The 15,922-nt window shown below is 35.2% G+C and overlaps 1 protein-coding gene across 1 annotated transcript in view; it reads left to right on the top strand.

The window, feature by feature from the left end:
• The first annotated feature begins 439 nt into the window (after positions 1–439).
• LOC132145043 (junction plakoglobin-like) overlaps positions 440–15,922 on the top strand; it is a 62,510-nt gene continuing 47,027 nt past the window's right edge. The window contains exon 1 of the mRNA XM_059555755.1: positions 440–725. The gene's annotated coding sequence lies outside the window, so the exon portion shown is untranslated. The remainder of the gene's footprint in view (positions 726–15,922) is intronic.

Genomic DNA, 15,922 nt, shown 5'->3' with positions numbered 1-15,922 from the left:
ATACATCAGTTAAGCTGTTCTTTTGTCAGTTTGCAAATATCATCTGATTTAAGTTTTAAAATAAACAGCAATGACTTTTATGTATTTTTTGTTATGTAGGCCTATTATGCAATGCAGACATAAGCGATAGATAGGCTAGTTCTAGATTTTTTTTTTTAACGTGTTCTTTTATATTTGTTAAAAATAAGTTTCTGATTAAATATAAATAAGCAAATAATAAGAATAACTATTATAGACTTTTAATGCAATAAGTGGAAAATGTGTTTTGTTGAAGGTAAATATATAGGCTATATGTTGTGGGGTATTCAGAAAATTCATTTGAATTAATTAAAAAAATATATAATTGAAATATTACCAAAAAACTCGTAGGCAATAAGACAGCCTGCAGGACGACACATATGGCGGCAAGAACATGGACCTTAAATCTCACACGATTCTCCTGATGTCCGTCCATAAACGAGCATGAATGGCCATCAGTCGCACTAGATGCGCCAGAATCCTCAAATAATTACCGCTGGTGTAGAAACGGAACCGCTAGAGGCCCCGCCCACTCGCTCGCTCGTGCAACCGGAGACTTCACGGAGGGCTCCTCCGCTGTCAGACTCTACTGCTCAACGTCTGCCAGACTCGGATAAGAGTGGACGGAGGGACTTGGGGCCGGAGAAGGGATTCGCGAGCTGATTTTTGTGGAGACCCTCGCCAGTGGATTGTGATCATTCTGTAAGGTAAATAAGTGTGCTGATGCATGCTCGCTCATCTGAATGATGACTTTGCCCCGGCGACCGTGGAAGCCACCCTGCTCCCGTTAGATGAACCTAACGTGCAGAACGCCGTTTGCACGTGAAGCATCATTGGAGTTTGGTGTCGTTATATAGGTTATCTTGGTGTGCAAGTGTTTTATTGTTTTATTTCTTCTTTTTGTGCTCGCGTTCTATTACAGAACACTTCTGTATCAAACATGACACGGGGACGCTGGTTTAAAGCCCACCGGAGTTCGTGACACTCGATAGATGCGAAACATCAGGCGATGTTTTGTCATTTCATTCCCCAGATGGTTGCTTTTATTTACAGTGTAGTATTCTATTATATTGATAAGCAATGCTGTTACCGATGTTTGCATGTTCAGCCTCTGACTGAGGAGGAATCGAAACTTTGAGCTCACATTAGTTGAATGCGGATACACACGTCGAGCATAACGTAAGATCGTTCCGTTCGCATGACCAAATCCCAAGTTTATCCAAAATGAATCGTGTCCGGCGAAACCGGTTTCATGTGCGCATGATCGTCAACTCTGTTGGACGCCCGAAGAAATATTGCGTAAAATCCTTATAGCGTTTGAAATGTGTGTGAGCTCTTCAGGGTCTTTGATTAACTAACAAATCTGCTCAACTAATGGAAAATATTAACCTCAATAATAACCTCAAGAAACTAGTGACTTCTTGTAATGTAGGTCGATTTCTACGATTAATATTATTTATAATTTTAATAAATATAGGCTAATTGTAAAATTGCAGGTTGGGTAGGTATATACTTTATTGTTTGATTATGTTTTATTTCTTTTTTTAGTTCAGTTATTTAAGTTCTTTTCGATTTTCTGTGGGAGTAATGATGAAAATCTGCGATACGCCTCGCGATGTTGCGAGTTTACAGAAAATCGCTAATAAAAGTAGCCTAGTTTAAGTATTTTCTTATAATTAAACTTAATCAAATGCCTCCTCATACAGCTTTTTAAACAATTTTGTGTAGTATTGTGTAATAGTATTCTTATGACTGCGATTAATTATTAATAATTTTGAGCTACCACCAAACCTAACAAAGACTTACTGTATTTGTGACCATAGAAGTTGTGAGCGAGGTACTGTTGGTGTTGTTTGTGTATGCTGAAATTAAAGTTGTTTATTAAATTATGTCCAACTGAATTCAAGTTTCTTGTCTGCCACGGTATCCAACAGAATAGATCCTTTTTATGATTAAGTAATTACTTTATGACTGTTTTAAAAAGTGAGTTCTATATAGTATGAATGTGTCTAGTGTAAATAATTAGGATGTAAGGCATTCACCATGTTGTTGTCATGTGGCTACTCCTACCATTCATATATTGTTATCTGTGGTTTCATGGGATGGTAAAGTGTCTATTGGATGCACACTTTGTAATCTCTACGAAGGTCATCTAGTACTATTTTGCCTACTGTTTCGTGAATACTGTGAATTCGGACAAAGCCAACAACTCTTTCAAATACCGTTTTTCATCTACTATATATTATGGAAGTACACATATTCAGATGCTGCCAATGACGTCCAAACACTTTACCACTTTGTTGCCCTAGTAACTGTAATGGACATCGGTACTCTTAAAATGTAGTTACTTGTCAGATTGCATTGAGTTCAGGTTACTATGTTGCTGCAAGTCATTTATAGTGTGAACAGGGTTTAGAGGTCTGGTCTGTATCAAGACTATAACCTTTCAGTGCATGCTTTGGTAATGTGCAGTTTATTATCAGCAGCGTTTGAACATGAACTCCTTTGCAGCGCAGTTTTGAGCCAAGTTCACATAATTGATGGGTGGCTTTTATGGCCTTTTGATTGACACAAAGCTTTATGGTATCTACTCGCTGCAAGTGCACAGACATCCCAGATGCCAGTATTGCTTTCCAAGCTTGGTTTTCTTCTTAGGGGGAACATTTGCCATAGGTGCCCTTAGAAATTCAGATAGGTCGATTGATACTTCTGGGTAAGCTTGAGGTTAGGTCCAACTTACTATGGCTTCTTCATATAAAGTAGTATCAGCTTAATGTGTAAAAAAACATTTTGTTTTTCTAGGTTTCCAACAGAGTGAATGCAGGAAATTAAGAAACGACGAACAATTACAAATCACAATTTGGTTAATGTCCAAAACAGCCAGTCAAGATGCTGATTAAATTTTGACATTGATGCAGTGGGCTGTATTTCTGATTACAAGATGATTTACAATTACATATATAAGGTTGAATGCAAATTTACAAAAATGATCATTTAATCAGTGCTGTTTCATTAAATAGTTATGTAATGATGAGCCCGGATGTCAAATGAATTTATGGATGGAGCAAAAATGGAAGCAAAAAGTCAAACTTTGTGTACAATCATGTTCATGCAGCATTAACCAGAAAACAACAGGACATTCTATCATGTCAATAATTCCAGTGCTATGGGCCACATAGGCGACCCATCATTGATTTCTCACAGCAGTTGTTTATGAGGCCGGCTATATCCCTCTTTCCATTGCTTGCAGACTGATATTAAGGATTTTTGCATATTGAGATTGATGAATAGTTTCTTAAAGGAATAGTTCACCCAAATTGAAAATTTACTGAAAATTTACTCCCCCTCTATCTAAGATGTAGATGTAGAAGAGTTTGTTTGTTAATCAGAGCAGATTTGGAGAAATTTAGCATCACATCACTTGCTCACCAATGGATCCTCTGCAGTGTATGGGTGCCGTCACAATGAGAGTCCAAACAGCTGATAAAAACATCACAATAATCCACACCACTCCAGTCCATCAAATAACATCTGAAGCGAAAAACTGTCTGTTCATAAGAAACATATATATATATATATATATATATATATATATATATATATACATATATATAAACATATGTAAAACACACATGTATATATATATATATCATTAAGACATTTTTAATACACACCTTTGCATCCGACTAAAATAAGAGTTCCCTCTCCATAATATTGATTTAGGAAGCATAATTATGGATTATGGACATATATTTTGGCAAGAAGTGATGGTTTAAAGTTAAACAAACACCTTACTGATAGATTTGTTTCTTATACATACATGCAGCCTTTCACTTCACAAGATAATTGATGGACTGGAGGACTGTGGATTATTGGTGAGCAAGTGATATAATGCTAAATTACTCCAAATCTAAATGTTTATCTACATCCAAGATATAAATTCTCAACACACATTTATTTTTAGGTAAACTATTCCTTTAATAGTAATACAAATAGTATTTTACATCTGCATTATCACTATCTATGCAAATCTCTCTAATCCATCAGGAAAACTAATGTAGGGTGTCTCTGCAGTTAGTTGGTTTATCATAGACATTTAAACCACAACCAATCCATTCTCAGAATCATGTTAAACTGATCCTTATTAATAATGAAAGGGTTATGTTGTGCTCTAATGAATGCATGCACAGAGAGCTGCAGACTGCTCACGTTGTTCGCTCTCTGAATTCACCTTTATGCCCTCCGTCATAGCTCACATCTGGCGTGATGGAAATATAGCAATGCCCCTTCAGCCCTCCACTGAGACACCTGCTGCTCTTTACACCCGGAGCTTGACAGAGTCGTGTGCCGTGGCATCCCTTTGGCACTGGTGTCAGTGGAAACCTGCCCTGCTGCTCTGGTCCTGTGTGCATTCATTTTCTTTCCAAGACTCAGATGGCAGAAAATAGCAATTAGAATCATTCTCTGACAGAAAATAAACCTCTGAACTGTCCTGTTTTCTGTCAAAGAATGCACTGTTTTCTCTTTTAAAAGAAACACAGCCTTTGTTTTCGCTTGTCTTTTGTTCTGCAGCAAGAAATGGTTGTGAACATCGCAACTTTGCAGTTGCAAAATCAAAAACAGAGTATTCAGTAGGAAGTGATGTAGAGTGGGACTTTTTCCAACCCTCTATGTTGCGAGTAAATGCATCTTCCTTTCTTTCTATCAAATGCACATGATGAAATAGAAAGTGAGAGTTTTAATTCCTTATTTATTCCTGTCTAAATAATGGAATTCTTATAATTAACGAAACCTACAACCATACAAATGTTCCATAAAAAGGATAAATGTTAACAAAAATAAAATAGAACATTTTAAAATGTTAACTTATTCATTTAGTTTTTATTTATTGATGTAAACACACCAGGTACTTGGCTGTGATATTAGGGAAATTGATCAAGAAAATGAGTATAGCTCATTTTGAACAAAACTGTAAGTCAACAGGACAGTGCACAATGGTGAATGTCCTGCTGTAGAATCATTTGGTTTACACGTTTAAATTTATGCTTCCTATATGTGAAAGTGTCATTGAGAGTTGTAGTTTATTGTGTTTGAGCTGATAGCAGTGGAAGGAAAGAGAAGGTTGGCACGCTACATTAGACCTAATGTCAGTGCTCAGAGATTGCTGCCTCTTTATTTAGTGCCCTAAGCTCCTCTTCTTATTCCATTGACCTCTTGTATTTATTGCATGAGTGCATATAGCAGTTATAAGCATTGCACATTCATAGCTAATTCAATGTGTGTTCATCACACAACCTCTCCAGTTTTACTCTAGACTATGACATTTACTTATACCATTTTCCCTTCTTTTCCATTTAGTTTCTTGTATCTTTGTGCTTTGATATCAGGTGGAAATGTTTTCAGTATTTAGCACAATGCACTGAGTATACATTTGTTGCCTGTAAATGCTTTTATTTATTTGCAATATTTGTGGTTTATTTGTATCATGGACAACTAGCCGTTACTGTCCATCAACATCCAAACACTGACATACTACTGATTAATTTTTTGCTCTAGTTTTCTGGCAGACACCCAGCACCAGCAGAGAAACAGTCTGGCCCATAGAATCCATGTCTGTTCATATTCACATACTACCATACTGCTCAGACCATTTTTTTAGTGTGCAGTATTATACAACTAGAGCATATTGCATATATACATATAATGAATATAAATAAATAAATCCCACCTCTTCTTTTTATGCATGCAAATGGGTTCGAATGAATATATAATGGTGTTAATGGGAAGACTAATTAAAAAGAAAGTAAACAACTCACCCACATAGATATCATGCTTCATATCATGACAAAATCAAACCTGAAATGACTTGAAAACACAATCCCTGAGGGTTTTTTGTGTGCAATTGAATGGACTCGTTAAATTTACGGTACATCTCTGTGTCTTCAACCATCATGACATGCATTGTTTACTGAGCTTTGATGACTATTAAAATTTGACTACTATAAAAACAGCTAAACATCAGTTCACAAAATAAATATAGATGCAATGTGAAATATACTTGGTTTTATGAACTGGTACATTAATTACATTGTTAATATAAACATACAAAATAAAACAATTGTCTTTTTTATTTTTTGTTAGTAAGGTTTAAACTGAACTGGAAAATGTCAACATTAAGTGGAAACATGAATGTAGAAGGTTTTTTTTTTTAAGAGAGTGAGTACTTTGCCTCTTATTTTATCAACATTATATATATACTGTAATGCTATGACTGGAGTAATGATGCTGTAAATTCAGCTTTGCATCACAGGAATACATTTGATTTTAATGTATTTTAAAATAGAAAAACATTATTTTACATCATAATAATAATTTAAAAAAATACTTTTTATTTGGTTTTAGCATATTTAATAATGCATTTTAATAAACATTTTTCCCCTGTATTTTTGATTAAATAAATGCAGCCTTGATGAAACTTCTTTAAAAAACATTCTGATCCTGATGATTCTGATCTGATCTTAAAAATCATTCAGATTCCAAACTTTTCAACATTACTGTAGATAGAAAAATGATATTTCACACACGCATTATTATGTATATCTATGGTTGTTAGGGCCTCATCTTTAAAGTGTGTGTGATTGACTGCAGGTGAGTGGGTAATCATGACATACACACTTCAACTTTTTTATAAAAACACTTCTATAATTGTTTACTTTTTTATTTATGCAGTTATTTTTTACTTTTTACTTTTATAATTTAAGAAATACAAAAAATGTTTCTATATATATATATATATATATAAATATATGCAATATATAAAAAATATATAGGCTATATTGAGAAGTGTAAACACTGCTTTATTTTTTTAAGCGTCACGACTAGCCCAATACAGTCAACCAATGGCGTAAGTTTTGAGCGGAGCCAATAATTTTTCCAACCAATGGAAACCTGCTAATATGCCGTTCATATGATTCTTCAGCAGACTGTAACTCATAATGCGTTCATCCAACTATATTCTCATTGCTGTTTTTGCCGTTTGTTTTCCCTCTTCTAATCTTGTTTTCCTACTTTGAAGACTCTCTATTTTTATCAGTTTAATGTCTTCCCTGTTTCTTTGCTCAGAATGCATTACTGTTGTGCTTGAAAACAGATCGTCTGTTGTTCAGAATATGTTTGTGAGGGGATTTGAGCAAAGCGGACGGACAGATCTAGAGAACACAGAGGATAAAGTATTTGTGACAGAAAGAGAGAGAGGAGCACAGACAGAGATCGTACGGCTGATGAGCATCTGACCATATGTACGAGTTGCATTTTGTAAATGCCACAGAAACCAAGCTATTTATACTATGCTGGTGGTCTCAAACAGACAGCGACATTTACATAAATGTAAAAATGTGTTCAGCTTTGGTTCTTGTCCTCCTTGATGGCTGACCCAGTTTTATGTTTGATGGTGTGGCAAAACACGTCATTATGTGCGAATGAATTACATTCTGACCACGTTATATATTCTTGTAGAGAGACCCTAGCTGATTTCATGTGTGGATGGTGTGGTTTCACGGCTCACACACGTACGCAGACTGACACACACACACTTACACAAGCGTACATGCACGGTTCCTGTTATCTCAGGCAATAATTCGGCCCCATTTCTTTTACAATCTCGATTGCCAGGAATGGAAAGGCCGCCCCAGAGAAGCAATGGATGGGAAAAAATGGAGAAAGATAACCACAATGGATGGAAAAAGGAATAAAAAGGTGACGATTATTGAGAATGCTAGGCAAGGCTGAGAGAAAGAAGGAGAGAGAGGTAGATAGCAGCGCATATGAGAGAACAGAAGTACTGAATAAATCAGTCAGGAACAGGAACCAGAGATTCACGACAGCTACTTTATGTATTGGCAGGAAATATATGTAGTCTTGTGTGTTTATGTGTGATTGACAGTTATGACAACTTAACTCACAGTTGCTTTATTTCTCATAATCAAGTCAAATCTAAATGTATTTGTTGTATCACTCTGAAATATGCAAAAACAAAATCCATTTTTATTTAATTCGATCTCCAATTAAATCCTAAATCACTGCACAAACTATTATTCAATGCACAAAACTGACTATAATGAAATGAATGTGAGAGTGCTATGAGACTCATCTTTTGAGGGTTTTCATGTTTTAAAGTCTTCTCTGATATATATATAAAACAGAGTGCGGCAGCGTGTTCGGCGATGATTAGCTTTAACCAGAGGGCATCTGTTTGCTATAATCTCTTAATGGCCAGTGCATTGGCGTATGGAGTAATTCCATAGGCAAAATACTTGAGAATCATTGAACTTGCACTCATTGTGTTTTGCTGTACATTTGCATGTGTTCAAGAGAGTGATCAGCATAAAAATGTGGTAGTACTGTGTTCAGATTCGTGTCTTTGAGAAAGATACCCAAATAGCTGTCTGTTCAAATAATCATCTCTGTCGGTTCCTGTCACCATCTCTCCATCTTCTCTTTTAAATCTAAACATGCATTTATGCATTTCTTCCTCATTGCATTCTAATGTATTATCTTGTGGAAACTAGAGGTGAATGTATATGTCTCTTACACTTAAATGGTTGTACACTCTGTGCTATTTTTCCGCCGTTGGATGGTTTATATGCACATGCAGATGGCATGCCATGTTAAAAACAGTTCCACTTTCGACTAGTCCATTTTGAAAATGTGTAGTTTTGCTCATCCCTAGTGGAAACTCTCTTCTTCTCTCATGACACATTTTTTTTTCTTTTAGCGTCTCTCCATTCCAAAACTCACTCCAGCGTTGTTGCATGCACTCCCCCTTCCTCTACTTTTCTGTCTCAGTGCATCAAAAGAGCCAATTTGAAGTGCCTTTTTCGGTATGGCAGCCGCTGCCTCGTGTCTGTGACGCTGGCAAGACCAGTGCAGTCAGACAACATGGCTGGCACCGTATGCCAACAGACGAGAGCAGCATGCTCTGCATAAGGACAGATAATGAATGTTATTGTCCAGCATGGTGTGTTGTGTTCTTACTAGCTATCATTTAAGGAAATGAAACATATCATCCATCCGGTGATTAAAGCCATGCCAAAAAATAGCACCTTAATTGTTCACATCATGGGGAACTGAACTGTACCATTGACCTTTTTTATGGTACAACAAGCTTCAAAATTTAAAGACGTGGTTATGGACATTCAGTATAAGTTAAACTGTTTTGAATTTGATGTTGGTCACCAAAGAAAGCAATTTTAGTCTCATGCTTCAGTAGGTTTGTTTACATGCACTGATTTTCATAATTCTAAATTTGAATTCAGATTCTAAAAGTTTTGATTATATGTACCCTAAACTACTCAATTCGATTCAGATATTTGTTTACTTGTGCGTAATATACAGTATATTCAAACAAATCTTAAAGGGATATTTCACACAAAAATGACATGCTTAATCACCATCAAGTTGTGCCAAACTTATATGAGGTTCTTTCTTATGTTGAGCATAAAAGTAGATATTTTGAAGAATGTTTGGGTAACACTTTATTTAAGGTTTCCCTGTTGCATTTTGCATGGACTTACTATTATAATAACAATAAATTATGCATAATTACATGAAAAGCAATACTGTAGTATTAAATAGTATTAAATGTTTAGGATATAATTGTATAGGGAAATTATACAGGTTTTGAACAAGCAAATGGTGCATAAATTACGAACCACTTTTGGTTGAACAATCCCTTTAAGCATATCCGTATGCTAAAAAAAATGTCATCAAATTTACTTTGAAACTTTTTCAAGCAGCATGAAAGAAACGGCAACACATTGAATTAAACATGAAATTTAGAAGTAGAAAGACTGAAGTTGTTGTTTTTTTTAACTGTAAAACCAATAATCTTTCTTTTATTTACAACTTTGAAAAATGGACAAGGAGATTGGAAGTAATACAGATAAGTCCTACTGTAAAAAGCACTGTTAATTTCAACTAATTGCATTTATGATACATTTTTATTTAACTGTAGAGAACATGCAATGTGTCTGAAAACATTACAGTTACTTCAAGCTAATGTATAGGCCTATTTTTTCTGTAGTAAGTAATCAAGGCAAAGTAAGCTGACTAAAAAGGTGTGCATTTTAGCGTTTATTGCCTGCCTCTTTACTTATGTTGTAAGACTGTAATTGTTGCTTTTTCCTAAACAATTGAGAGACAAGTCGCAATTTTTTTTCTTGTCACAGATGCTGTCAATGTAGCTTAACTGCTGGTAAACCCTTAACAGTCCTTTTAATAGGTTAACAGAGGCATTTTATGGTGATCACGAACACCATCATCTCCCCAGGCAGAGTTGTCTCAGATGAGCAATGAGTAAATATTGCTTTGAATGAAATCTGTCATGTTACTTAGAGCTGCTCATCTAGGTACAAACCCTGGAACAAACACGATTTTGAAATATTTTAGGGGTTTGCTGTCACTTTAATAACTCTTTGTCACCTGTTTCCTTTCTGGATAATGAAAATACTTAATGAAAACTGTGTTTGGAATTCAATACTAGCTTGCTGTTATATATAAAGTCTACTATTTATTAAAAAAGTGCATTTTATCACAGTTATTGTTATCTTTGAGTACGCTGAAAAACGCTGGTATTGAAACAGTTTTCACTTAGAAATTGCTGTTGAATTTCACAAACAATTACACATTAAATTAAAACATAAGATTTTGAAGTAGAAAAACATACTCCAATAATCTTTGCTTTATTTCTCAGTTTCGACAGTGAAGTATGGTATGCTAAAAAAATGATATAAAAAATCAATTTTCACCCAGGAGCTGCTAGTAAATGTCACAAATAATTACATAGCAGCAAGTAACACATTGAATTAAACAATATTGAGGTGGAAAAGCTGAATTTTTTTGTAAAACGTACTCCAGTAATATTTGTTTTCTAAGTTTGAAAAGTCTTTTTTTACAGTGAACTATGGTACACTGAAAAAAATGTATATAGAAAAAATTTGCTAGTAAATTTCACAAATAATTACAAAGAAACAAAAGCACATTGAATGAAACATGAACTTTGGAAGGAGAAAGACTGAAATGGCATGTTCTTGTTAAGTATGCTACAATATTCTTTATTTTATTTACAAATTCAATATATATATATTTATATATATATATATATATATATATATTTTTTTTTTTTTTTTTTTTACAGTGATTGTCACAGGATCACATTATGTTGCATGTGAGTAGTTAACATTTTTTAGATGAAGGCCTGTTTTGCATTTTGATAACATTTTGTGTAAATATGTCTTCGCATTTGGCAGCCTGATCAAATACTGAGTCAAGAAAAAGCTGTTAAAGAGATATTACTTTCATTTGTCACAATGGTAATGAAGGCCAAGTTAAGAGTGTGGGATACAGTATTATGCGATATTGTGATTTGAAGTATATAGTTTGCATACTGCAGATGTAGGATGGTAGTATGCAATTGCAAACACTGGCAATTACAGCACAAACTGCGCAGACTTTCCAACTGAGCTCCTAGGTAAATGATGGATCTGCTGGTTTCATGTTTCTGTTTCTTAATAAATAGCCTCATTCTCTTTTGAGGATGTCTCTGTTGTTCACGGCTCAATAACTCTTCGCCTGCTTCCTCTGTACCTTCCTCTCTTTGTCATTTTGTTTCATTATATGTGAACGTTTCTATCTCCTTTTCTCCCTCCGTCCTAAATGTTTTTAAATCCAAATCTTGCCAAGAAACCCGCAGCCAAATTTCATTAGCGGCAGCATTTGCATTTTCCGTCAGCGCGTTACCATAATGCTGATTTTTAGAGTTAGTGTCGGCCGGTTTGAGAGGGTTCATTTTTAAACTCTCTCTCTTGACGACGAAGTGTTATCTGTCAAACGTTTTTGCCAGGCTCAATTTGGAGATTGTCCTTGCGGCATTAGCGCGGTAGCACGCTAATGTAGTGGAGTGAGGGAAGATAGCGCTAGCGAGAGAGAAGAAGTAACCTCTACATCAGCAGAGATCCTCGGCGAGAGATACCGTAGAATTGCCCTTGGCCTTGTAGCTCCAGCAGAAGACCTTGGTGTTTTATAGAAAACCTTTGAAGGTGATAAGAAGACTGGCACCTGGAAGATGATATGTATCTGTTAGCGAACTCTTCAAGTGCAGAATTTAAGTGAGAGATTACACTTCACCTGACTGGGCAGAATTAAATCTGAAATTGATGCTTAGTGCATTTTAAGTGTTTGCTCAGTTTCCACTGCCTTGATATATAAGTTTTAGTCTGAACAGTAATGTGTTCTTGAATTTAGGAAATGTGCAAAAAGGCACATTTTTCAAAACAGACTGGCCCATGAACTGAGATGCTGAAAAAAAGAGTGAGATGTGATTCATAGATTCAGTCACATCTATCTATGTAAGTTTCTTACATGTTTGGGTGTGTATTTATATATACATATACATAGTACAGAAACGTATATTATGAAATAGGGATTTTATATATATATATATGTATATATATATATACACACACACATGTATGTATGTATGTATGTATGTGTGTGTGTGTGTGTGTGTGTGTGTGTATAAATGTACATATGCATATATATATATATATAGCTGATCTTCATAAATTAAAATTTTAATGGATATAAAAATCCCCCCCCCCCCCCAAAAAAAAAAAACAGTTTTTAGATGACCCATCACTAATTTTATATCCCCTTCTTATCGGTTACATTGAAATGCTGTTGATATTTTATCCACATAAGCATGCAAATATATAAGCAGAACTATTGATTTATAAACTGAATTCATGTTTTAATTTCATACACTGAATTTCATAGCAGAAGTAGCTTCATTACTTCAAGACCTTGGTATACTGCAGTGCAGTAAAATCAGTGATAGATGACATTGCTTGGGATTTAATTACAGATAAATTATTTACTTTCTTTGGCCTTGTGTGCTTTTTTGACATTCCTTTTTTAATTAGTATTTGTTTATTCATTTATATTCTTCCCCAAGTAGCGCATTAGCTCAGTTTTCTGGTAATTGCAGGCCAGTGTGTGTTGTGTAGTGAAATGTGTGATTTCTACAAAGCACATTGTATTTCACAAATCCCTCAAAGTGGCGAAGAGAGCAGCAGTCAGAGCCATAGCGCAAGATCAAGACATACTGATGGATATTTTCCGGATACTTGCTGAAATATTACCATATCCATTAAAATAGATGGTAGTGTGAATAGAGTAAATTCCACTTCCTGGATAGATAGATAGATAGATAGATAGATAGATAGATAGATAGATAGATAGATAGATAGATAGATAGATAGATAGATAGATAGATAGATAGATAGATAGATAGATAGTGTTGTAGTAAGTTATAGGTTTCAGTGGTTTTAGTTTGTGAATCAAGCAGTGTTTTCTGTTAAATGTCCTTGTTTGGTGTAATGAGTTAAGCGCGACGACATTTAGTTTATCAGCGTGTTTCATTAAGATGAATGAGAGCGCTGAGGTTAGCTTTCTCAGTGTTTTACAGACCTCATTTGTCGAGCTGCTCAAACACACATAATGTTGTAAGCACAACTAAGCCACAGTGTTTGTGCTTTTCTGAGACACATTTACCTTCAAAGCAGTTCTGATAGTCAACTGCATCCCAAAATTAGGTACAAATAACACTTTAAGCTGTTTTCTATTTATTTATTTTTTCTTTTGGTGTGTGAAAGTGCTAGAAAATCTGCACATTATAAAATTGAGTTTTAAGTCTAAAAAACCTTTTTTTTTTTTACAGTACATTGCATTTTTCTACTTCAATGTTAAATGCCATTTTCTATTTGTTAAGTGAATCATTTTCTAATTTTATGTGAAATGTACATTTTAAGGTGAAAATAGTTTGTCCACCAGTGTAGATGGAAGAATCCTTCTCTCGGAGAGATTTGAGCTGTTCTGCATGTCTTTCAATGTTAGTCCTGTTTATGAGCAAACAATTCCTTCAATCTCCAGACTTTGTCATATTGCCCAATTAGTCTTTAAAAATGAACGAAGGAAAAACCTGCTCAGATGTTGTTTACCATCCTTCTTGGAAATTTGATGATGGCTCTACGCCCGGGTTTTCCTTTTCCACGTCTCCGGAGCAGCAGGAGGACTCCCTTTTAAATCCTCATTAAGCTGTTTTCCCTATAACTATGGCACAGCTGATTGAGAATTAATTCGCCTCGTCTTCAATTTACTTGATCTCGGTTGGCTGCTCACCTGGCTCGATTTTCCTCGCTGATCTCCGCGGTAAGAGACTGGAAGGACGTGCGGTGCAGGGTAATTACCATATAGGTTAAGAGCAAGGAGACACCTTTATTTTGAAAGGTTATTTTCGTAAGGAACTTTGTGGACTGGCCCAATATGTAGGCCTATATTAATATCTATTATTTTCCATCATTACTATTATTATCTGTTTTCTCTGGTGGCCAAGGCTCTTTAAAACCACTCTGGCATCACAAATTCATTTGTTTGGTCAACATTCCCGGCTTCTTCACAGGGAAAAGGTGCAGGTAATTTCCCCGTCTGCAAAGCTCGCTCTGAAATGTAGCTGTTATGGGTAGAATGACAGAAACACTGTCTGGAAACCTAGGCAACATGCTTTCATAGCCCTGTCAAACCAATCACATGCCTCGCGCAGCGCTGTAGAAAATGGCAAGAGAAGTGCTGATGATTTGAGAGCTCCTGGTGTGATCGTTCAGCGTAGACCTGGTTTCGACAGATTCACAGTGATGCCAAACCGGTCTGATCTGGGCTAAAATAAGCTAGAGGCGAGATTGATCATGAATCAATTCGAGACCATTTGTCCTCTTATTCTGGTTTTGTTGAGTTAGGCTCATCATAAGGTTTCAGTTGTACATTCGGTTCACTCTTGGAGATCCTGTTAATAGAAAACATTGCATGCAACAAGATGAACAGCATGCTTTTACTGCAAAAGAAGTGGTTTTGAAGATTTTGGTGAGAGTGTTTTTGAACTTTTTGATAGGGACGCCTTAGTATTAAATATATTTATGCTGTCTGAGGAAAGAAATTTAAAAGACTAAATGCTGTTTCCAAACATAAATAGTTGACTTTTATATTTGAAGTTGTACTAAAACCAAAGCAACAGTATCTGGAAGGGATTTATTATTTTTAGTTGACAACATATAATTCTCTGCTTGCTTTTAGAGTAATGTTAGCTGCATAATCCTGAATACTAACATTTCCAGTTTAGTTCAGCTTTATTGTTATAGTGCATTTCACAAAATAAAACAAAAATGAATGCATAGGACCAAGAGAAAGGCAGGGTTTTTTTTTTTAATTATTATTATAATTTTCTTTTAGAATTTTTTATGGTGAATGGCACCATAATAATATAAGAAAAATATCATGTTAAGTGTAACATTTTGGGCCAATATTTTTTTTTTAAAGAAATTTGTACTTTTATTTCGATCCATTAAGTTAATCAAAAATGCAAGTAAAAGCTTTTACCGTAGTATTATCGATCAAATAAATGCAGCCTAGCTGTGCATAAGACACTTTGACTATGTGCTCAAAAACATCTTACTCATCTTACTCGACTCCAAACTTTTGAATGGTATAGTGTAATATTGGTATAGTAATATGGTATAGTAATATTTAATTAACATGTTAATGTAAGCTTTGACAGCTCTTATAATATAATTAATATAATTAGCTTCAGTTGGAAACTAAATGACCAGGCTGCGAAGACAACTTCACCTGACCTGGATTGTTTTTATTGGCTCAGTAGGGTTCATCTTTAACAGCCATCCTGTCTCGGTGCTTGACTGTGTCGTATCATTTCACCCTCACCAGGGTTGAAAAAGCACCAAGCGAGAGCTTAGCGCCGCATGATTACGAGGGACTTATGGCAGTCTTTTACGCCTAT

The sequence above is a fragment of the Carassius carassius genome, chromosome 8 (genome assembly GCF_963082965.1).
Source record: "Carassius carassius chromosome 8, fCarCar2.1, whole genome shotgun sequence".
Classification (NCBI taxonomy): Eukaryota; Metazoa; Chordata; class Actinopteri; order Cypriniformes; family Cyprinidae; genus Carassius; species Carassius carassius.
Note: the sequence above shows the minus strand (reverse complement) of the source record. Positions and strands in the feature narration are given on the sequence as shown.